Consider the following 24,499-nt stretch of genomic DNA (forward strand, 5'->3'; position numbering starts at 1 on the left):
CCTGCTCGTCCCTGCTGATCCAGCAAACCAGCTGGGTTGGGATCCTTGCTGACTCTGGTTCTTTGTTCAAAGCGGGATGAGAGACAGCCCTCTCGGGGACCTGCTGATCTTGGTAGCCCAAGATGGGATCCCTCTGCTGACCCCTTACGAGGTGGGATTATCGGGCGCAACTGTCCAGACTTACTTTGCTTTTACTTTCCTTCATTGATCTTGTAACTTCTAATTTTCTTGAGGATGTCTCTCTCTTTCTTCATCTAACTTTCTTTTTATTTTCCCCTCTCCATTTTGCTCCATTCTTCCTCTGTTCAATATTTCTTTTGGATTTCTCAAGAATTTTCTAAAACGTCTGCTGCGAGACCCGTTCCTGGCGCGCCCTCACTTGGCTGGGGCTGGGAGGCAGAGGAAGTCGACCAGGTGCCAGCACACAACGCTCAAACACAAGTATAACACAGACCCACACTAAGCTTACACGGAGGCTTTGGCATTTTCCAAGTACAGACGATACAGCGGCGTATGGGGGGAGGGAACCCAGTAGACGGCAAACAATAAAAAAAAAAAAAAAAAAAAAAACTCAGTGACGTTGTGAAAAAGACCGACAAAAATTCCTCACGTCATGGACGGGATTCGAATTCAGGTTTTTTAAACCTAGTGAAGGGAGGACGGTGATTATATCAACTGGGTTGCCCACGGGGCCTAATATAGTTGAAGAAGGACTTTACGTGATAGTTTTTCATGAAATCTAGATTTCTATAAAGATCACAGTCGAAATTGAGAGATTCAGCAAGCAGACGGCTGCCAACAGCCTATGTATGGTCTGTGGATGGATTTCGGCAAAGTTCAAGAAACGTTACCTTTATGCATACGGATTTAGCTAATAGCTAAATAAATTATCTTAATATTCGCGCAGTATAAGAGTAGCCATTATAGAAATCTATATACCCACGGAAGGCATGAAGACATGCTCAAAGCGCTCACTGTACTATTCGCTATATTATAACTGGGAAACTATTAGCCTATAGAAGTATTTCAGTGATGATCCTCTAATTCTACTTGAATAGAATTCGCTTAGTTTATTGTTTTAATTAAACAAAAAGAAAGAAAGAAACGAATTTTATCACCTAGCCCAAATAATCATTTTAATTATCGATTAGCTATTACTGATTTACAGAGAAATTTTATCAAAGCAAAACGTAGGAGAGCACACCCTTATAACAGAAGAAAAATCTCTTACACAATAATCACAAAAGGTACACATGACACGTCCAATGCGATTATTAGCGTGTACAGAAGAATCAGTGTATATGCGGTGAAGGATTATCGAAAGATGTACAGCTTGGAAGAGCCGGTTCTGATTATTTTCTTCCATATAGAGATGTATGGAGCTTCACATAAAGAACTGGTGGAGAAAACTGCTTCTCCAGAAACTGCTTTTTTGAAGTGAAACTTCTTTAGGCGCGCCGCAGGCAGTTTTCACATGAGAGTAACTTGGGTCCGTGGATTGACAAAAATCGCCACGAAAATGCAACACGAAACGATTCATCGCCCCCACCGTGGTACCACTCCGTAAAAAGCACGAGCGACGCACGTAGCAGCCACGCACGAAGCAATCAGTACCTCTACAACGCGGCCACGCTGTAACTCATACATGTATCATGATTACGTTTTAAACCGCTATATCTCAGCTTCTAGCAATCCGATTTTAAAAATTTTAAACCAAAATATTTCGCCGGGAAAAAAATATATTATTTGACTAATAGTGAGCGTTGTAATGTGTATAGAGCACGTGTAGGTGCAATACGATCACCTCCATTGAGTACAAAGGAGACATCTGTAAAAACTTTGTAATAAACTTGTAAAACAATTGTAAAATATTAAGCCACTGTAACATTGAAATAATAAACGTCTCAAAAGATTCTAAAGAAGTTTCACTTAACTTCCGCTATTCGTGCTCGGCGCACACAATTTTTTTATTAGCAGTTTCCGTCGCTTCTATTGCTTAATTCTATCCATTAATTAATAGCATTCTGTAAAATAAGAATGAATTTTATGTGAGTCTAAAGATTCACACAAAATTGGACTCACCCAAATTTAGATTAATTTTACACAAACTTAGATTTGCACAAATGTAGATAAGGTTCACCCAAATTTATATTAGATTTACTCAAATTTAGATTAATTTTAAACAAACTTAGATTTACACAAATGTAGATTAGGTTCACCCAAATTTAGATTAGATTCACACAAATTTAGAATCGCCCAAACTTAGATTAGACTTACCCAAATTTAGATTGGATTCATACAAAATTAGGTTTACACAAATTTAAATTCACACAGTGTGAACCAATAATTTTTCACAGTTAGAATTAATTATTCGCAATACCCTTAGCCTCAACTGTTTTGGATAAGTGAGATTCTACTATGTTTCGATTCTCATGATATCTGTTCCTGTTATTGTCATGGTGTCTCATTAAAGAATTTTATAGCAACGCGATTGCTCAACAAGAAGCAGATTTTGTATGCTCTATCATTCCTAGATAGCAATGTACCTAAAGGAACTTTATCACTTATATTTTATTGGTGAGTGCTGTCCTCTGATGCCTCCATCGTTTGTAGCAAACTTGGTTTAATACCACACTTCCACTTAATTGAAGATCTATCGAAGCCTAGGATGAGTGACAATGACTGCTTTATCAATACATCCTCCCTATTACGATAAAATTAATGAAAAGTAAATGTTTTTTTTTTTACGTACATACCTAAAATGCAATTTCTCAGAAAGCGTTTTAAAATAAAATGACCCAATTCCTCCAGCCAATTTATGAACTCCATTTCCGTCTGTAGATACATACATACGAAGCGGCATCTTTAAAGGTAAAAATCAAAATTTATATCAATGTAGAACTTCTTAATAAGCCTGAAAAAGTAAGGGTGAAAGAATATACAAAATAATAACAAAATTTTATCTTGCTTTCTAAATGATCTGTATTAAATTAAATTTCAATTATTCAGAAAAAGCTCCTGTATTGGTGATAGGCACTTTTTAATATTTTATTCGCTGTAGAATTCTCAGTGTAAATATTATGCCTTGCGCGTTTATTTTTATTAGTGATATTACTAATTTTATTCATAAGATATATCTACGTTAATAGAAAATATTATTTGTTTTCTGAATATTTTTTCTGTAATAATTCATAAATGTTTGGTGTAAAATGGAGTCGAGGTAATAAGTTTTCTCATTAGCATTTTTAAAACAGAACATTAAAATTTATTGAAATTGTTTGCTAATTTTAATCTCTAAACATGATTTCAAATGACACTGTCGCACCTAAATTTAAAAGAAATCTTTAAAAAAAAATCATTGGCATTTATTCACCTTCTACTAATATTTAATAATTTATTATTATTAAGATTTCCATACCTGTTTAACTGCTGCATTGACAACGACGCCCTCCAAAGCGTTGCATTGTTTCTTAAGAAATGTTTGAATAATCTTAAAACTATTTGATCTAAATATGTGTGTTCTGGTTTCTTTAGAAAATACTGGAAATAAAGGCCTTGTATATACTTTAAATTCATATTTCTTCGCATTCTGAAATTAGGAAAATAATCAAATGTTAGCCTCCCGTATTTAGATGAACAATATCATCTATTAAAAATCTGTTTATTAAAATAAAAGTGAAGAACTTCATAGGCAAACCAAATACTATAGTGCAGAATTATGATGTTCAATAATACAGTATCCACACCATAATGAATACATCAATAGCTGAATTGGTATCTACAAAAGTAGCAATGCATGCTGGTAGCAGTATCCATAAAAAACTAATTTCAATACTACTTTCAGAAACGTTTTAATAACTTTATTGATTTGCAATAAATTTTAATTTATATATTTTTCAATATCTGCTGAGTTCAATTGTTTGTTTTGTACTAAAGCCATTAAAATCTTACAATGGAAGAAACCTTATAAAATAATATGGCTTATAACTCACTTTTGGCGTAATAAATAAATCTGTTTTAGCAGGATAAATAAATATTAGCTCCTTTATACCAGAGAAAGATCTAGAAAGTTTATCCAATATATCTGAATTATTTGTTTTTTCACTGGGAAATATAAACCATTTGTTTTTGAATTTCGATCTTTGTAAAACCTGTAAAAGGTAAAAATATGCCAAGAATAAATATATATTAGCATTTTATTTTATGAATAAACAACAACAATAATTAATATATATATATATATATATATATATATTTTTTTTTTTTTTTATTTGATAAAAAATTAATGAAATTAAGATTTCTCTTGCTAAAAAAATAATAACAATTTACAAAAACCAACTTTCTTATTTATTTCAACACCTTAAACCATGCATTATCGATTCTCTCAGAGTCTGATTGCAAGACCGGACCATTTTACATCCCTTCAAGTGGAATTATATTTACAAAAGTTCTTAATCTTTGTAAATATCTGAATCTATTTTAATCTTTTCTTATATGAAAACAGGAGTTTTTTCATTACCTGTTTATTGAATTTGGAGATCAATACATTTGATCCCTGAATTCAATTTCTTTAGAGAGCTGAAGTTAATCCACTAAAGAACGGATATGTTTCATGGTTTTACGAGTATGTGACCTTTCATGAGTCATTGTACTCATTAGTAGCTTTGTCTTTGGAGTGGACTGCTTTAATCTGCTTAAAGGACTTTATAATAACTGGAATAGATAAAAACTACTCTTGATATGTAATATTTAGATGAAATACATATGTAGTTTTGAGGCACAAATGATACTTTCCGAAAACCTCCATAGAAAACTGAAATATTTTTTTCTTTTTTTAAGTAGGAAAAAAATGTAAACGTTTCCTATATTGTATAATGAAATGATAATAGGAATTTAAATCACAAATAATTTTACAATGGGTTAACAAAACATACATTTTCAATTACACTTAAAGCTTCGTCAATGTGGAGAACATTGTAGAGTATAAGAAATTTCTGGCTTCCACCATTAACCATACGCTGTCGATCGAAAGGGTCTGCTAATCTGTTTATAAACTTGATACCTTTTTTATCTTCGAATAAATGGAATGGAATTCCTTTTTCATGCAGTAGTTTCGTTAGACAGACAGTTTGTGAGTAGGATTCTGCAAAATATGATAAATCCCTATTGATCATTTTGTATTTCAGATCGTGTACAGTTTAAAATTAATTGCATTAAAAGCAAAAAGTGACTTATATATTCACCAAATAAAACAAAATATTGAATGAAAAGAATTAATACAAAATAATTGAAAATTTTCACTGGCTGTTAGTTTACTGCTAATAAAAATTTAATATAAACATTATGGTGATTTTGCATTTGTTTCTACAATTCTTTTAGATCACATGCAAATTTTAAATTAACCTATGATCACTAGTAAACTGAATTACAAACACTGTCTAATACAGAAAAATATTTAAATAAAATTTATTTTATCCCCTTTCATTCATATTAATAAATTAAAACAGCATTTTATATTTTTCAAGCCGCCATAACTGAGTGATCAAGCACGACGATACGTTAGTTACTATATTTTGAGTTGTTTTTTTATTTTCTTTATCTTGTGAATCCCTCTGACCTTATGTAGTCGCCCTTGAGTATAAACAGAAAATGTATTTATTTAAACGCAAAATGAATAGTTGTCCAAAAGATAGCGCTAATTATACATCAAAATAATAATAAAAAAAATAACCAAACATTATACATATCGTATATACATATCCACATACAAGTGAAGTTTATATGATTTTTAGGTGGGGTAAACTATTTTTTTTTTATTATACTCCATTATTAATTACGTAAATAATAGAAACTGCTGCTCAACTGAGAAATAAAAGTGAAAATTATTAATATAAAGTGCACATCCTCGATTGTATCTTTAATTGAATATATTAATGTAGTTTCTCTTTGTATTTAAAATGTAATTTATATGTGTTATCATTAAACGTTCTGAACTATTCGTATAGCTAATCAGGATTCAATTTTACAGCACTGAGTCCTGCTAATTATAAGGATGATTCTGCGAGCATTGCATTTTATTTGTGTTTTGTTAATGTGGCAATGTTAACTTACCTGAATTAGTCGAATAGAAACTTAGAATATCATAGGTGAATAGTAAATCTCGTCTAATAATCTCGCTTGCTAACTGCGCCATTGCGATGCACTTCCAGTCTGAAAGATAATGGCAATCGGTAGATTTAGGACTAATTAAGAGGGTGTCATGATAATTATTATAATATTTTAATATAACTCGAGATACAATTTATAAATTTCGAATCTTAGTTATGGAGTCACAATACCTCCGAGAGAATAAAGCAACTCGGTTAGTCCTTAATTACTGCTCAATGGCAGTGTTTTTCAAACTGGATGGCGAGATCCTAAGGGACCATAGTGGTGGTTCAGCGGGTCCGGAATAATGTCAAAAATTTATTATTAATATTTAAGAACCAAAAAGAAATTTACAACACGTCTCCTTATTTTTAAAAAAAAATGGATAGAGATAGTACAAAAGATCACATATCAAAACATTTTAAACTCTAAGTCAGCATCATAATTAATCAAACTGTCTTTGTTTTTATCACAAGACGAAAAAATGCGATCTTCCTGACTAGACTAGTAATCATATTTATACACAAGATGGTTATTAAATACTTTTCTGCTTTTAAAAATAACTTATAACCAATAAGTAGTATTTAAAAGATTTTGCTATGCATTGTGACAGTAACATTTTAACTGAAATAATTAGTTCGAATATTGATCACAAAACGATTTATTAATTACTATAAACAAATTAGCCTTTCCGTTTGTTATAAAAATAAATTACTTCGAATTTGAGTGTTCGTTTTAGTGCCTTCTTCTTCTTCAAGATAAAAAGCATGAGACTGTAGCCCTAACTTAAGGAACTAACTCCAGTCAAATTTCTTTTAAAAATGTCCGAAGATAAAACAATTTTAGACTTTAATACAGTAATGGCAATAGTATTTTTGCAACCCTTAGAATATATGAAAGAGAGAAAAATGTCCCGATGCTTCCGTGTTTGAGATATGATAGTTACTTTCAAAGAAGGCTACCGAATTTCTAAACCTAGAAAGTGTTATCCGTCAGCATCATAAGAAGTGATTCAAAGAATTTATGAGGGGCAACAACGTCGAGTGGAGATGCACATTTTTCCAAAAATTCTGAAGGCAGCGGTGAGGTGCACAATACCCCGTCTTGATTGCTTTTGGTTGTGGGCACGTGGAGATCTGGTCGCTTATCGATAACGTTTGATGAAAATTTGAACTCTGTGTTATTTTTTTCCTAGATGCGCGAAAGTTGTGTTCCAATTTTGAACTAACTATTTGTTTTTTAATTTTTACGAAAACACTCACAAGTATAGATTGAAATATAAAAAAACCTTTTTTTGATAAAAACTCTAGTTTTCATATTATCAATTTTTAAAAGCAAGTAAAGACTATAACTACTCTATGGAATGCCAATAATCGATGTATTTTACTTAGATTAACCCATCGTAGAGTTTCTTTTTTTCCTTTCTGAATTTGTAAAATATCTTTGACTGTTCTTTCTAAACACCTGTTTGCTAGCCAAAAAGAAATTATTCTGTTTTAAGCTGTTGCTAATAAAATATCAGTATCAGTATTAGTATGAGTAGTATTAGTAATATAATGAATAAATGATGCAAGGAAACAAGCTTTATCTATACCTACCAAAAAAGGATTTAAAAAAAAACAAAAAAAACCTATCACTCATACCATTCCCGTCTCTAAAAACTGGATATCCAATTCCTCTTTGACCTTCACCAAAATGTTCGCCTTGTCCACTTGATACACAATTTATGTCAGTGATTTATAATATGTTGTCTGAAAGAAAATTTCATGAGATTCGTCTTTTTGCTATTTCCCAAAATTCTGCGTTTGTGGCCTCTAGTTCTTTTCTCTTCTACAAATAGATAAATCTCTCTCATTTATTTTAATAACTTCCTTCAGGACCTTATATGCCTCAATAAAAATACTCCCTTCCTCAAAGATGTCCAATTACCAAGTTTTAAGTCCTCACGTTCTACGTCTATTCTTTATATAGCCACCAATTAGCGTCCTTCACCCATCTGGTTGCTCTACTTTGAACCCTTTCTAGAAGCTCTAGCTTTTCTTCAACTGTAACCTCCAGGCCGGAACAAAATATACTGAAAGTGGTCTCACTTCCTTCCCCTAGTTAAACCTTCTTAAAGGACAATTATATCCTTTTCTTTACTTGTGAAGGTCCTATATATTGTGTTTTGGTTTGTCGTAAAGATGTTTTGATCGGGTTCAGCTAGATCCTAGACTACGCAACTTTTCTTTTTACCTCAAACTACGCTGCCCACTTTTTGAGACAGAGATTATCGTGTTAGAATCCGTTACCTGTAGAACCCATTTCAATATGCCTGCCAGAATTTTAGTACCATGGAATTGCCCAATACGTCAGTGTAGGATTCAGCACTGATGTTTTTGTCAGTGCTGGTCTCTTAGTTCTGACTTGGATCAACGATCTGAGTCAGAACCAGGAGATGCGGCTCCACAGCATGACCTTCCACCTCTTCCCGGCCCCAGAACTTCACGGGAACAATACACTGCGACAGATGACGATTTCCAGAAACTATTCACGGCCATACTCGCCCCTTCAGAAGAATGCCATGTAATGCGACTCTTGGCCCACAGAACCTGTTTGTATTATTCAATAGTTCAAGACCGATTGGCCAGGTATCACTGTGAACGACGTCTGATGTTTGTTTGTGTGAATGGACTTGCGAGCAACCTTGAAAACCCATACTATACCACGGACATATTTAATGATGTTATGTTTGATTTCCAAATATCCACAGGAGTTGTGGAGACTTCTGCAGCCCCAACGTTGACATAAATAATTATATACTTGCACAGCTGCCAGAGTTGTCTCTATATGGAACTTACTTTATCCTTAAATGCAAATATTTCTGTAAATTAACACAGAGTAGATGGTGAAGTGTAGTTTCGCAGACCATAGATCAAATTAATTTAATTAGGACGAATAATAAATCCTCTGGATGACGAAGCTGCAACTGTTCACGAATTTTAAATACTAATCCAATTCTTGGATGAATATTTTTTATGTATGAAAAAAGATGAGAATTTTTTTAATGCCCAGCCACCCTCTAAGAGCCACACAGGACTTGTCTGTATATTTCACATTTAATTTAGCTAGACCTACCTTTAAAATTTTAAAAGTATTTCTTAATTAAGAAGCAAACTGCAAAAAAAATATATACACATATAAATTGTTCCTAATAAACTTTATTATAATTTTATTAAAAAGATACGGAAATAAAAATTGAATTTAAATTTACGCTATTATGGCTACTAGCTATGATTTATATTTAGTTCGTCATTAAACACAATTTTCTTCAAACACCTTTTATCTGAAATGGTTTCTATTAAGGTGCCATAGAAAGTTATTTGTACACTTATGTGTAGTAATCCCAGTTTGTCTGGGATTACTATATCCCAGTTTGTCTGAAACGTAAAATAATGAACCAATGTATACCCCCCCCACCATGACTTATGGAAGTGAAACTTGGGCACTCACCAAAAGAATGGAAGAGAAGCTGAGAAATACACAGCGAAGAATGTAACGAATTATATTGGGAATCAGACTGTTAGATAAGAAGAAAAACGCATGGATTAGGCAGCAAACTCAAGTAAAGGACATTCTTATCAAAACTAAAGAACTAAAATGGTCTTGAGCAGGACACATAGCTCGAAGACATGATGAGAGATGGACTAAGAAAATAACAGAATGGTATCCAAGAGGCGCTAGAAGAAAACCTGGAAGACAAAGGCGGAGATGGATAGATGAAATTCATGGGTTTGTGGGTAGTAAATGGATGGCCAGTGCTCAAATCAGAAGGAACTGGAAAGTTGCTGGAGATGCCTTCATCCTGCAGCGGATTGAAAATGGCTGATAATGATGATGATTTAGTAAAGCGAATACACATTTACAAAGGTTCAACAGAGTTTATAAAAAGTTAGAGCAAAAATATATAGAGCACAAACAACAATCTGATGGAATTCTACATCCGCAAAAGTTTAGAATCGAAGGAATTTGTGACAACTCGTCTACGTGTCTCTCACCATAACGATTATACTCCAGTAAAATTAATGCATCGATCTGAGGTGGCACATTTTCCCACTGTACACGATTTAAAATAGCGTCTGTGGTCTTACATTTCCAACCATTCTACATTATACTGGTATTCCCTCAACACACAATCAATATTCCTCATTCTGTGTATTCTACTGCTAGAGAAATCATAGAGGCGAATCTCGGCTGTATTTACAAATGTGTTGATAAAACTCCATTTCACAAATTGAAAAATAAAATGAACCTATCACGTTCTTGGAAGAACACACGAAAGTGCAATGAGAGTGGAGTTTCATATTCTCAAAGAAAAATTGAATATACACTGGCATGGACATAAAATATCAAGCTCTGACTCAGAACGCCATCATACACTTGACTAGACAGCTACCGCCTTTATGATTGTACTTCTAACAAGCCCTTGCTCAGAATACATTCTGAGCAAGGGCTTGTTTCTGACTCAATATAAATGAATATTTTATGATTATCCGATTTCAGCTGTCCCGTTATCATAACAGTATTTTTTTTTCTTATGAGAACCCCAATTACGAATGGTATTAGAAGCTATAATACTTAGCACTGCGGACGGGTTGAAGGTTGAGAAAATGAAAGAAATTACTTGTTGCTATTAGATTTGAATTGCTGTAGATTATAATTTTCGGGAAAATGTGTATGAAAGCAAGTTGCTTCAGAAAACGGAAGTTGAAGGAATAAGTGGAGAAGAAGAAGAAGAAGAAGGAGAAGTAGAAGAAGAAGAAGAAGAAGAAGAAGAAGAAGAAGAAGAGTTGGATCTATGAATTTGAAGTCAGACCACTGGGTGAAGCACGTGTTAAGACTGATTTGGAAGAGAAAGCGGGAATTACAGAAGCCAATTCAGAAGAACAGTGCCCACGGGAGTATCTATAAAACATATATGCAGCAGAAATAGAACGCCTATAAGACAGAGACTGGAGAGACATTGTTAGAGATGAGGAAATAATTAACCTAACTGCCCTCTTTTTAATGGAATCCAGTGCCGAAGAGAGGTTTGAGGTGGCACCGAACCAGATGTGGGAAAAATTTATCTTTTCCCCAATGGAGAATTACTTGGAGATCAGCATTTAAGGAATTGATAGTGAATATTCGAGAAGTTGAAGCTGTTTGTTCAGGTCAAGGTTTCTCAAACTGGAAGGTGGAATGCAATGTGCTATCATTAAAAAAAAATATGTAAAGGATTTCCAGTCAATGGAAGAAGGTCATTAATATACAAGAGGAAAAGAGTGGGAGAAAGAACTGAACAGTAGAGAACACTTGCATTGATGGAGAAGGTTAGAAGACAGACAGCCATCTATCATCACCCGGAGTGAGTAGCCAGAAAGAGAAAACTGGATACCCAATTACAAAAAAACAGTTGGCAAACTATAAGATGGAAGCTTATTTAGACCTTTATGCCAAACAAATAGTTCAAAAGACTGAAATGTCAAGAACAACCGCTTCAGATTCACCAAACATTTCCATTGAATATCTACCCATCCATAAATGGGTAACATAAGCCAGAATATCACTAGTAGCTCGACACTGGCGGAATCCATACTAGTAATCATTTATCAGATCGAAGGTTTCTAGATAGTTCAGGAGTTGGCGGTTACTTGATTTCTCCATTAATTTAGAAAGATAAGAAAGTTCATTGGAACGATCGCTGGATAGGCGGTATTTATCACCCTTTTTAGGAACTGGCTGGATATGAGCAAACATCCAAGAAGAAGGAAAAACACCTTTGAAGTAAGAAAGTGAAAAAAAAACGACACAGAACAGGAGTAAGTTCAGGAGCACAGTTTTTGAGAACAAGTGGAAAAATTCCATCATGACCTTGAGCTTTCTTACCATTAAGATTGTTCAAAATCCTTCTGATATCTTTTTGATGGAAGACCACAGGAAACATTAAGTGGTATGTCTGGGAATGGTGGGAAGTGGTTTACCAAGATAATCGATACCCGAGTTGAAGTAAAAGTGTGATGCTGGCAGGTCACTTTATCTTTGGCTGAAGTGGCAATATAACCTTCGGATTTTGACACAGGTGGGTAAAAGTCGTGACCTATAACTTTGGGAAGAGACCAGCATGTTCGACGACCATTTGGACAAGAGCCAAGTTTTCCACTCTTAGCTTGTTAAAAATCTAGTTTGAACTGATTAATAGTTGCTTTACAGTTTTGCGAACTTTGGTGTAGACTACAAAAAATGGGAGATTTTGATGCAAGGCAATTGCTATATGCGACATTCTTATCTTGAACATCCTTAGCACATTTATTGGAAAAGCAAGGTTTAGATAAAGGTCGACGTTTTAAGGCGGAGTGTGGAATAAAGGATTTGATCCCTTCAAGAATAATTTCATTGGCACAATGTGAGCAAACATTGATATCAGTTATAAAACTGTAATCCAACCAAGGAAAAGAAGAAAAGAAATCTCGCAGATTATCCCCTTTACATTCTTGTAATGCAATTTCTGATCTGAGGTGCCTAGAGGACCACTTACCTCGCTCCTGTACTTGTAAGGGTTGTTTGTGGGAAAAAACGAGGGTGTGACGACAAATTTGCAGATGATATGAAGATTGGTAGAGTAGTTAATGATGAGCGTTATGCAGAGCTCTTTCGCAACGACTTAGATAGACCTAGACAGGGATGGTCAGAAAAGATAGCGGATAGATATAATCAGAAAAGACAGACTTAATAGGGATACTCATAAAAAATGGCAGCTAAATTTTAATTCAGCAAAATGCAAAATTTTACACTTAAGGAACAGCAACCCCAAAACTACTTATATACTTGATGGGGTTGAACTAAAGACAGTAGAGGAAGAAATGGATTTGGGATTTGGGATACAAACGGGCGTGAAGTTCTCCGAGCAATGTAGACAGGCGGTAAGGAAGGACGACGATTACTATAGATAATCTATTTGGATGAATAGATTAGGGACGTCATAGTCCCTCCATATAAGGTAGTTGTACGACCACACTTGGAATGCTGTGTTCAATTACGAAGACTGTATCTAAATAAACAAAAAAAAAAAAATGTCATCGAGCTACTTGAAAGGGTCCAAACATGGGCAACCAACATGGCGAGATCAAAAAGTTTGATCATATGAGAAAATGCTTCTGTGGGTTGCCAGGATCTGTAATGCACACTCTGGAAATTGGTTGAGGTGTATAAGGTTTTGAGAAGTGAAAGTAAAATTAATTTAAATTTGTGGCCCCGGCACTAGAAGGGGAGGGATCATTAATTTAAATTACAGAAAAGATATTTATACTGGATTGTAGAAAGTTTTCTTTTAGCCAGCGAGTTGTTGATTATAGGAACATTTCCTCCATAGGTGATTGAAGTTGACAGTTTTGGGGAGATTAAAAGGTCTGTTAGATATATTCAAAGGTTTGTTGGTTTGATTCTTCCCTCATCTACGCGAGGGAAGAGAGTCAAATATGTAGTTTTTTTTTATTATATTATTTATTTATTATTTTTTAAATTAAGTTTTTTTGGGTGCGACATAATGATGGTGCAACAAAAGCCTACGTCTTTCTTGCACCATATCCCCAAATACTAAGCAGAGATAAGGCTCGAAGAGAAAAACGAGGATTATTAATGATCTTATTAGAAATGGATATTTTGAGCTTGATCTCAGGCTACCTAAAATTTATAATTAATAGTAATAAAATTAGCAAGAAATGTCCAGTAAAAAAGCAGAGTGGAGATCGGAGTCAATTATAACCTGTTTTGCATTCTAGAATGAGTACTTGAATAATGAAGCTATTTTTTTAATAAACGTGTTATAATATTTAGGTACAAGCAAGCTTATACTTTTCTGAGTGTCTTTAACTTTAAAAGAAAGGTAACGTGTATATTTTCTAAACATTTTAAAACTTGCATTTTGCATGTATTAATTTTTTGAAATCTGTATTCTTTAAATATTTGTATTTTATATTTTTTACACAAAAATACATTGTTATAATAGTATAGATGTATGATAAACTGATGAGAAAATTAAGGACCATCGAAATTTTGCTGGTAGAACATTTTTATTCTCTAAGGGATTATGTCATTGATGCAACAGAATCTGTTAGCATAACTATGCTCATATGTCAATAAACGATTGTCCTGCTCCTTATCTAGTTGTCCATCCTACTTCCTTTATAAGGAATGTACTCTCTGGTTGCTGCGCTAATCTTTATTTGTCCAATGGTGAGGGGATGATCTCAAATTGAATAAATAAATAAATATTGTCTTCATATTGGATGATATCCTTCGGCATTAAGAACTAAGATAATTCCAATTTACAAAAAAAGAATTGATCCTATTAGTTACCACAATCAACGCTTTTTATGCTTTTAAGTAACATAAGTATCCCTCATTCGATTATACCATATGTAGATGATTTGTTGGCGGTATTCCAGTTTGCCAAGATCAAGTGGCAATCGCGGCCATCCTGAGAACTTAACTCAGTCTTGATTTGTCTTCTACGAATTTGGATATTTTAATTCAATTAATGAAGAAAAAAACAATCCAACTTTGATCTAGAGTACATTGTATAACTCTGCCAATGCCGCTACCTATCAAGAAAAGTTTGCATTTTATTCGAGTTCCCTCACTCGTTTTAATTCGGTTAGCAGTTTAACAGAATGGAGATAAACGGTTCTGCGATAAGCGTATACAATAAACCTTCATCTATGTTAAATGAAATACAAATATTAAAATAATACCATTATAACCCTTTTTATTATTAACTAACATATATATGAACACATTACTGCAGAATGCAAATGATTTCAGTAATTATACAGAATTCTGTGTATTCATTTCTATAATCTGCACCATCTTACCTGAATTTTCAAAGCAATTTATAATAAACACCTTCACGAAGAACAGCATAAGCGGTATACCCACCGAAGACATTTCCACCTTTCCTTCTTTATCAACTGCTACTTGCTGCTGACAAGATATCACCTTACGCAAACTAAATAAATGACAGAATGCGCAAGACAAAATTTTTTACCTCTACCAGCTTTTGGTGGTGTCTATTTAAGAATGCTTTCCTGTTTAATCAACAAAACGAGATGCAATATTAGCCAGCCCGTTTTTATCGATCTCTAAACCTTTCAACAGTCTGGCAGTATCACAATGGTAAATTGGTCACAGTATTGTCAATAAATAGTGAAAGGTTCGTTGATGACAGAGAATAATAGCTAAATTCACAAGAGGAACGTTTCCATAACTTGGGGGAGATTAGACTGGCTTACACTTCAGTTCGTAGAAGGGCTGGACCCTAAGCTGCCAAATTGCTTTTACAATAAGTTGTCAGAACGACTCTACAGGGTGTTTCAGTTAAACGTTTCAGAACTTCTAAGAGGGGTAGGGTACATCCTGACAACTCGAAATCATATAGCAATGTGGGGTCGGAAATGCTTTCCTGAAGCGGTGTTGTACACAGAAGCACCATAAAGAAAAGAGACCGTAAGTGAGAAATCGTTTTAATAATACATGAAAAGAAGCAAACGGTACATGGATTAAAGTAAGTGTTCGAAGTTTCTTCCACGGGCTACAATGCACGCCTCACATCTCCGACGCATAGACATCCGAACATTCTGGAATACTCCAGGCGAATTTCGAATTTCTTCGGCAGCTACTGCGATTCTTGCAACCAGCTCCTCAGCATTGTCAACAGGGGTGTCATAAACTAGCGATTTCATATGACCCCAGAAATAAAAATCAAGACATGATAGGTCGGGTGACCGAGCAGGCCAACGCACGGAACCACCACGTCCGATCCACTGTTGACCAAATGTGACATCCAGGTAGTTACGAACATCTCCGCTATAATGGGCAGGGGCTCCATCGTGTTGGAACCACATTGTCTGTTGCGTCGATGCAGAAATCTGTTCATCTCTCAAAAGTTGTGGCAATACTTGCTGCAGAAAGATCAAGTAGATAGGTCCGGTTAGACGACACGGTAACAGGTAAGGTCCGATGAGGTGATCTCCCATAATACCGGCCCATACATTGACCGAAAATCGAATCTGTGCTGCACGACGTCGTATTGCATGCGGGTTCTCGACCGCCCAGATATGGTCGTTATGCGTGTTGAAAATTCCTTCCCTTGTGAAGGATGCCTCATCGGAAAACAACACTTCAGCAGGAATCGCAGTAGCTGCTGAAGAAATTCGAAATTCGCCTGGAGTATTCCAGAATGTTCGGATGTCCATGCGTCGGAGATGTGAGGCGTGCATTGTAGCCCGTGGAAGAAACTTCGAACACTTACTTTAATCCATGTACCTTTTGCTTCTTTTCATGTATTATTAAAACGATTTCTCACTTACGGTCTCTTTTCTTTTTATGGTGCTTCTGTGTACAACACCGCTTCAGGAAAGCATTTCCGACCCCACATTGCTATATGATTTCGAGTTGTCAGGATGTACCCTACACCTCTTAGAAGTTCTGAAACGTTTAACTGAAACACCCTGTATATGCTTTATTGACAGAATATAAAATGTCCAATTCTTGAGTCATTTTCTGTCTTAGGAAATCCAGTTTACAGGTTAACCCTAGAGAAAGTGACAAGCGAGATTATTGGAGTCTGCTCAAATGAAAAAAAAAATTCTTAAGAGAGTATGCTCATTGGAATGGTCTCTCTTCTTTGGACCATATCTTCTGATTACAGCTGGGTGGATTCATTCATAAGAAGAGCAGCTTAGTGGTGTTTGGAACTTTATAGGTACGCAGAAGTTGAAGAATTGCAGAAATTTGGTGGGGGAAATCATTCCTCGAGAGAATTTGGAAAGAATTGGTTTTTCTAATCTTTAGAAATTTCTGACATACTCGTATGAAGAGAGATTTCTAATGTTAGTTGTAGAAAAGAGAGATATCTGATAAATTTGTGTTATAGTTTGCTTTTATTTGAGCAGAACTTTCTGTATATGTTCCAGATAATTTTCAAAAAACTATTGGGGAATGTAGCTACCATAAAAGATATCATCCCGTGTCATGATTCCTGTAGTCGGTTTCTGTCTTTGTTGAATATTGACAGCAGCTCCCTTTTCAGGGAGTCGACATATAGCGCAGGTAAAATAATTACCTGCTGTACATAAGCTACAATACAGGGCGTCGCTACACACGAATTCTTCTAAAGACTACCTAACCATTTTTCATCGAAGCTGGTTTTATTCATATCTATCTTGGCATTACTGCAAGAAATGCCAAGATATATATGAATCAAAAGAAATCTCTACGCACGACGACGATCGAACATGAATGCAATCCTCCCTCTTTATTAATTTCAATTTTGGTAGTGAATGTCTCAAAGGTGAATTTATGCTATTTCTGATTCTTTTCAATAGTAGAAATCTTCAGCAGCATCTGTTGCCGAATTATCCAGTCCTTAGGTTCTAATATTTGTCAGGGTGCACCTAAACGAAGGTGGCATTGTCACCATTCTCTTTCCTCTGTCTGACATCATCCAACTCTCCCAGGATCTCATCCATCAAAGTTAATCTGTCTGGTGATCAACCGCTTTCACTCAGCCTCACTATGTGACTCATTTACAACTCATTTGTTTGTTTGTTATTTGTTTTTAGGAGCATTAGCAACTAAGGCCATATTGCTCCGGGGATATGCGGTGGTCATTCCCTGAGCTTTCCGCATCCTCCGTATTTGGTGGTCAAGGGGTCGAACCCCGGTCCAATCAAGAATTGTATGCTACGCACTGCTGCTCCTGCCCACCTGGCTACGGAGGCGCCTACAATCCACTTAAACGGGTATATATATGCGGCTCATGTATGTGATCTGGCATATTAAAATATTTTCCACTAAAACTAACCTCCCACTCCCAAAAAAATAAAAATTCCGTCTTGTTCAATGCCTCTTTCAATGGTTCTATATCCTATTTCTTTTTACTTCTGAATTACTGTCTGGTCTGCTTGATTGTTATGAATATTACCATTAATGGACGGATCTGAAAATTTCGGAGAATAAAAGAACTCTTTTAAGAGAAAAAAATTAAAAAAAAAGCTGCCATGTTGGGGGGTCACCCAAGAATTATGTCTGGAAATTGGGTGTGTTCTCTGCCAGTTTTGCTCTATAAAAATCCCAGTTTCTGGGGAACTTGATATCCACGTCTAGACCAACTAACTCAACCACGGAATGGGAAAAACCAGTAACTAATACTGGGACTTTACCAGGATTGGTTACAGAGTGAGGAGTACGGCGATTATAACAACTGTGCTACTCATAATGACATAATTTTAAGACAAAATTATTTTTTTTTTGTGCTGAGCGCAACTGCCTGTTGAATAACAAGGAACATATCACTGACATATTCACATCATACTACCACAGATGTAAAGGGTATATGAATAATGCTGAATTCCAAAATGTTTATATCGATGTCTGAACAAGAGATCCGATTGGAAATATGGAATACAACATCGCATACAGTCTTTATACCTAACGGATATGAATATGTTATGTCTATGACGTTTTCTAAGTTGCTATCAGAGGACAGTCACTAATGAAGACTTTAAAGTTGAGCAGGCACAAGGAAGATCCCAAAGAAACATCAGTTCTCAGTACTCAGAGAAACCTTTTACAGTGAATACAATTCAAAAGGATTATATATTTCATCTACATGGGGTAACTATTGATCCATTGGTGGAATGGATTCTGAATGTCGCCTAATGGCGATTACAATGGTAATCATCGATTCTGCGAGGCGGGCTAAGGTCCCTATTGATACCAACCATTCTTGTAAAACTGCGTTTATTCAGATATCTCAATTTCTTCTTCAGTGGTTATCGCTCTTTGACGCTTGCTGTAAAATAATGTTTTCAACTGAATTTAAATCCGGGACTCTAACGGGTAGAGGAAGATGTCGAACATATTCAGAGTATCTTTAGCTTGGTTCAGAAGAACTGCCCTCCTAGAAGACCGTTTTACCGCCTGATCATACAAGGGCAGAAATTTTGGAAGAAATCCATAATTGTTGCATTGTTGCATTTCAAATTTTGTTGCATTTCAAATTTTGCTTGCATCACAGGAAAAAACTCCTCGGTTTCGATTGTGAAAAATTTTTGCTAGTATTTTCTGAAAAACCAAATCAGAAATTAAATTTTGTTGGAGATCTATTTTTTTTTAATTTATGAATGTCATTTCAGAATTAATTAACAGATTCTGAGCCATATCTGCTATTAGCTATAATCAGAGAATAAAGATTTTCTATCTCTCCTGGAATGATGTCCTTCTAGAGGAACGTTTAAGAAGCATTTATTTTTCACTATTCTTTTATTAGGAAAAAAATTCTTTGGCCATGCACACGCTAACCACTCTTTGACTAAAAGATCAATCTGTGTGTTTGAACTGCTCCTATTATGTTGGATTTGGAGATTAAAAATATCTAAGAGTAAACACACTTAATCAAATATGTTTTCATCCGTTCCATTAGTAGAGTACTAAGAAAAGCTTTTGAAAACCTTATAGAAATTTCAACATTAGTTTCGTGTGAACTGAAATGCATCTTATCGAAAACGATCATGTTGATCTAACCTAAATCCACTAATGAAATGAAGACACGCATCCCATTGTGCTACTGTACTCCATATAAATATACACTAGTCTATCAAAAGTCCCGGGACATCCCCTCTCATTGCAGGAAATTGTGCTTGACAAATATGTAAACATTTGTATCCATTAAAGGTGATCGGAAACTCTGGTTTGTCACTAGGATGATTCTTAAAAGTGACTGAAAATTGGGTATTACTGTGAAGAGTTTTTGATTGAACTCTCCTCTTCAGCTGTAGGAGCGAAGGTTATTGTTAATGACGGGATTTAGGAGCATCAGGGACCTGAGACCGACTAACTCACCCACATTGTGAAGAAGGCCCCAAAAATTCCTCCCGTCACCGAAGGGACTCGAACTCAGTTCTTTTCCACCTGGTGTGTGGAGGACGACGACCTTACCAACTGTACTTGGTTGATAAGCCCACGAGGGCTTATCAGCCAAGGAACAAATAGATTGTGGTCTTATGAACTGATACGCACGATTTTGTGAAGTCGCTGTGGATTGGATCTTTCTATATGTATGGACGTGCTAAACAAGCAAAAGCGATTATTTTACAGCTCAATTATAATTTAAAATAAGGCGGATTTCATTAATGCGTGGCGAATGTTCGAAAGATTTTTAATATGCACTTAATTTTTCTTGGCGAATGAAACATATCATTACCCAGACAGATCAGTCAGGTAATGTCTTAGTTGTCAACTGGTCTCGAATCTTTCATGATACTCTAGAAAAGCAGCCATACATCGGAAAACAGAATCAACTCTATTTCTAAGAAATTTCTAAGAAAGTGTTCATTGTCCCAACTGTGAAAATACATATTCGTCGATAAGTGGAATCACAAATACCTCGGCTTTTAATGTCACCGACTTATTGGAAAATGGTCATTTCTCTTTTATTGATAACAAAATCGAAAAGAAAGAGAGAAAAAAACTTATTCTTTCAAATATAAATTGTAATATTGATATTTTGAATAAATTTATGACTACAACTTTGTGGCGATACCAGTGATGATTGTGCTTTTCTGGGAGGAGTCTTCAGACGTGCTGTCTTGCAAACCCATTAAGATAACGGATGTCAGTTTCTCTTTTCCTTTTTCTTGACACTATACAATAGATTCGAGTCCCAGTTAAGGTCAACGCTGGAAAGTGATCGCAAGTGTGGTGAAATAAATAGAACACCGAATACCTTTAATTTGTTGCCCTAGTGGATAGCACAGTTGGGTAGCATGGTTTTTTCTCCAGGAAATTCGGCTTTTTCGTCCGGCAAACTGAAAATCGTCCACAGAACGAACTTTCGATTTACATCTGGTTAAACGGAGAAATATGGCCTTAGTTTCCGATGCTCTTAAAAGCCTATTACAACAACCTTACATGTAACATTGGAATGAAATTAGTAGTGCATTTTCATGTAGTATGCACAGCATTTTCCTATTTGCATAAGAACGCTTAAAACCCTTGACAATTGTATTGCCTTCTGTAAATTGGAGAAATCACTGCTGTTTAAAATATGGATAACATTTCGATTATTATAATCAAAGGCTGTTTTCGCACAAACTTTGGTGATTCATTCAGCAAACGAGAAAAATCAATCACAGAATGCAGGCAATTTACTGAAATTGTTAAAACTTGCCGACAGATCTATTCCAAGAGGATGAGCGTCGATTACCATCACATTCTATAAAAGAGTGTCTTTCATGGGCAAATGATGTTACTGAATAATATAAGATGTATAACATACTGGCTATCTCTCGCCTAGTGACAAAACCGGCTTGGGTTCTTTTATCGGATATGATTGATTACCTCCTTTTCTGTATTGAAGGTGGTAGTCTCCACAATAAATAAATAAACTCACATACTGAGGTAACCGTTTCGAATAATGGCGAGCGCTTACCCTGTTGAAACCACGGTGGGTGGTTTGTGATATGAATGGCTTGCCTTTGTGCAAATGTTTGTAACCTGATGTAAAACATTTATCTTTGGAAAAATATATGGGCGTTTCAATGGTTAGTCTGAAGGAGTAAAGGTCTGTCCCCTGGTTACACAACTATGGATTACCTGACGAATAAATGGCTGTGATCCTATTTTGATTAGTGTACAACAGATGTACAAGTGAGTGGAGGCTTGTACAAGTTGGGTGTACATGTGAGTGGATGCTCCCTTGTGGCCCTTTAGACTGAGGATCGGAAGTTGTCTGCGACTGGGGAATACCTCGAATATCTGGGGAATATGGCATGCAACCTATATGAACTGAAAAGCCAATTATGAAATTAATCTCAATGTTCAAGTAGGAGCAGCATTTAGGGATCAGACTAGAGTTTGAATTTGTGATCCATCACCCTTAAAGCATACCTATGTCTTCGGGTGGCTGGGTTCGTGTCGAAGAAACTGGGCGCTCTTTTGGTGGATTAGACCACCACCGCGAGCCTATCGCTTGGGAATGAGACGGCTGAATAGCGAATCTTTGCTTTTCTTCTCGAACATATTGTTTGGGCCTGATCTGCTTATGTTTTTGTAGTTAACGAAATGATGATATATCCTTTCGTTCATTCCATTACTGCATGGACTTGTATATGAATTGCATTTCAATTCCAGAGCAGTGCTATTCTTGATTACAGCTTCACCACTGCTATGTGATGGGTATATCAGCTGCATATGTTGTTGTGGGAACACGTTCTTGACTTATTCCGATTGTGATATTATGTAGCGAATGCAAATTCGACTTTCTGTGGTAAATGAAGCAGTTTAATATTTCCTCGTGAGAAAGCCATCCTCTAATAAAGACCATCAGATCCATGATCAGCTCTAGTGCGACATAACTGTTTCATTGATACATGAACTAATGAACTGACATATCCTTCAAATTGAGGATATTATGTTGATGCGGTGTATCATGTTATCAGTATGCTAGCAGACCATTGATGCTGTTTTGGTGTAATCCCTATGCTGGCAGACGATCCCTGGCTGTCTCCATGGGTCAGGAATGATAACCAACTAGTGGCAGTATATGCTATGCTAGAAATTACCCGTACAGTATTGCGATAGACGGTAGGATTGCCAGGAAAGCTGGCTGTGACCGCGCCTTCTTTAATAAATAAAAAAAAGAGGTATAAGTAGACAAAACTTGTCGTACTGATGATTGAAGAAGTGATGATTCAGTAATGTTTTTGGGACCTTCTTAGGAGTTTCGAAACCAACTGATTTATGCATAGCAGGAAAAACAGGTTCAGGTCTTTGGAATTTTTATCGATTAATTAGTCATGTGGAATTAGAATATCGTGTTTGCAAACTACATGTTTTCTGTGATTGGTTCCTATATGCAGGTTGAAATATCAATCCGATCCTCTTCAGAAACTAGACAATTGTGCTTCAGAAACTAGCCAATTACTTACATCAATTTAATATTACAGGATATACTATGTTCGCTGTTCTTTCCTGTTAAACAGATTAGATTAATTGTAAGAAACAAGATGTATTATTTTCTATCAGGCACTCCCAACTAAAAGTTCGGAATTCAACGTATGGCTACAGTTTTCGGTATTTTTTTTCATTAATTGTGGCAATGAAAAGTTCAATATAAAAAAAGCAAAATACTACAAAGTATGTTTAAATTTAATTTTTTATTAAGCGTTGAAAAATGTACAACAAAATACTGATATAATAAATATTATCAACTGTACAGATTTTTCATCGAAATATTCTCCACGAGATTTTATCACTGCCTTACACAGAGGTGGAATTCTCGCGATTAATTTTATAAAAGTGTATTGAATAACATTATTTCAAGCGATCTGAAACGTTTCCTATAAATTTTGCGAAGACAGACCATAACTGCTGAACTGAACATTATCGCTTTGGATGCCTTCGATAACTCTTTTCAGAAACATTTAGAAAGGTGTAATAAGTGCATTCAATTAGGTTGTGATTACTTTGAATAAAAATAAGAACCATTTTTGAGTTCTTTCACTTTGTGTTCTTTTAACTGCACCAGTATAGCTGCAAACATTTAACTGCACCAGCAAACATATATAAATGAGGTGCGGCAATGAAATTCTATGATTGAGGTGTGGTTTTGGATTCTGAGAATTTCTTTGCTTGGAAAAACACGTCAGAAAACAGGATAAAATGGACCTAAAATTGTATTTCAACCGAACTACAACTTGCAATCTATTGTACTCATATTGGAAGATACTGATATCTCAATTCTCATCGTTTAGTCACTGCCATCCGAGAAGTTTCGGAATACTTTTGAGAAGGTAGCATACACGTTTTAAGTGAACTTACGAATTCTAAAATATGAAAGTTGACAACTAGCTCAGTGGATGCACAAACCGAAAGGCATTTCCATGACATTGGATTAAACAAAGAAAGATAACTTTAATAATAAATACTAGAAAGCATTTTATTTTATACTTTTTACATAATCACAAAGCAATTTCGCACAGATGCATGAATTCCAACCATGACATCAACTGTTCCTTGATTTCTTTAGCAATAATGCTGCTATTACCTTTTTATGTATAGGGAAGAATTTTTTATACAAAATCTCGATAATTAAAAGCTGAAATGAAAATAAATACCCTAAAATAAGAAAAATGAAAGCTCCTCGGAGATGCTTCAAACTTAAAGCTGTATTACTTCCTTCAGAATCCCTGTATCTTGATCTCTCATGTATTTCTTGCTCAAGCAATACGTCTCTTTTCCACTTAATAAGAAGACCACTGTCGAACATTTTCAT

This window comes from Mastigoproctus giganteus, chromosome 6 (assembly GCF_048544385.1).
Source record: "Mastigoproctus giganteus isolate SK-2022 chromosome 6, ASM4854438v1, whole genome shotgun sequence".
In the NCBI taxonomy this organism is placed as follows: Eukaryota; Metazoa; Arthropoda; class Arachnida; order Uropygi; family Thelyphonidae; genus Mastigoproctus; species Mastigoproctus giganteus.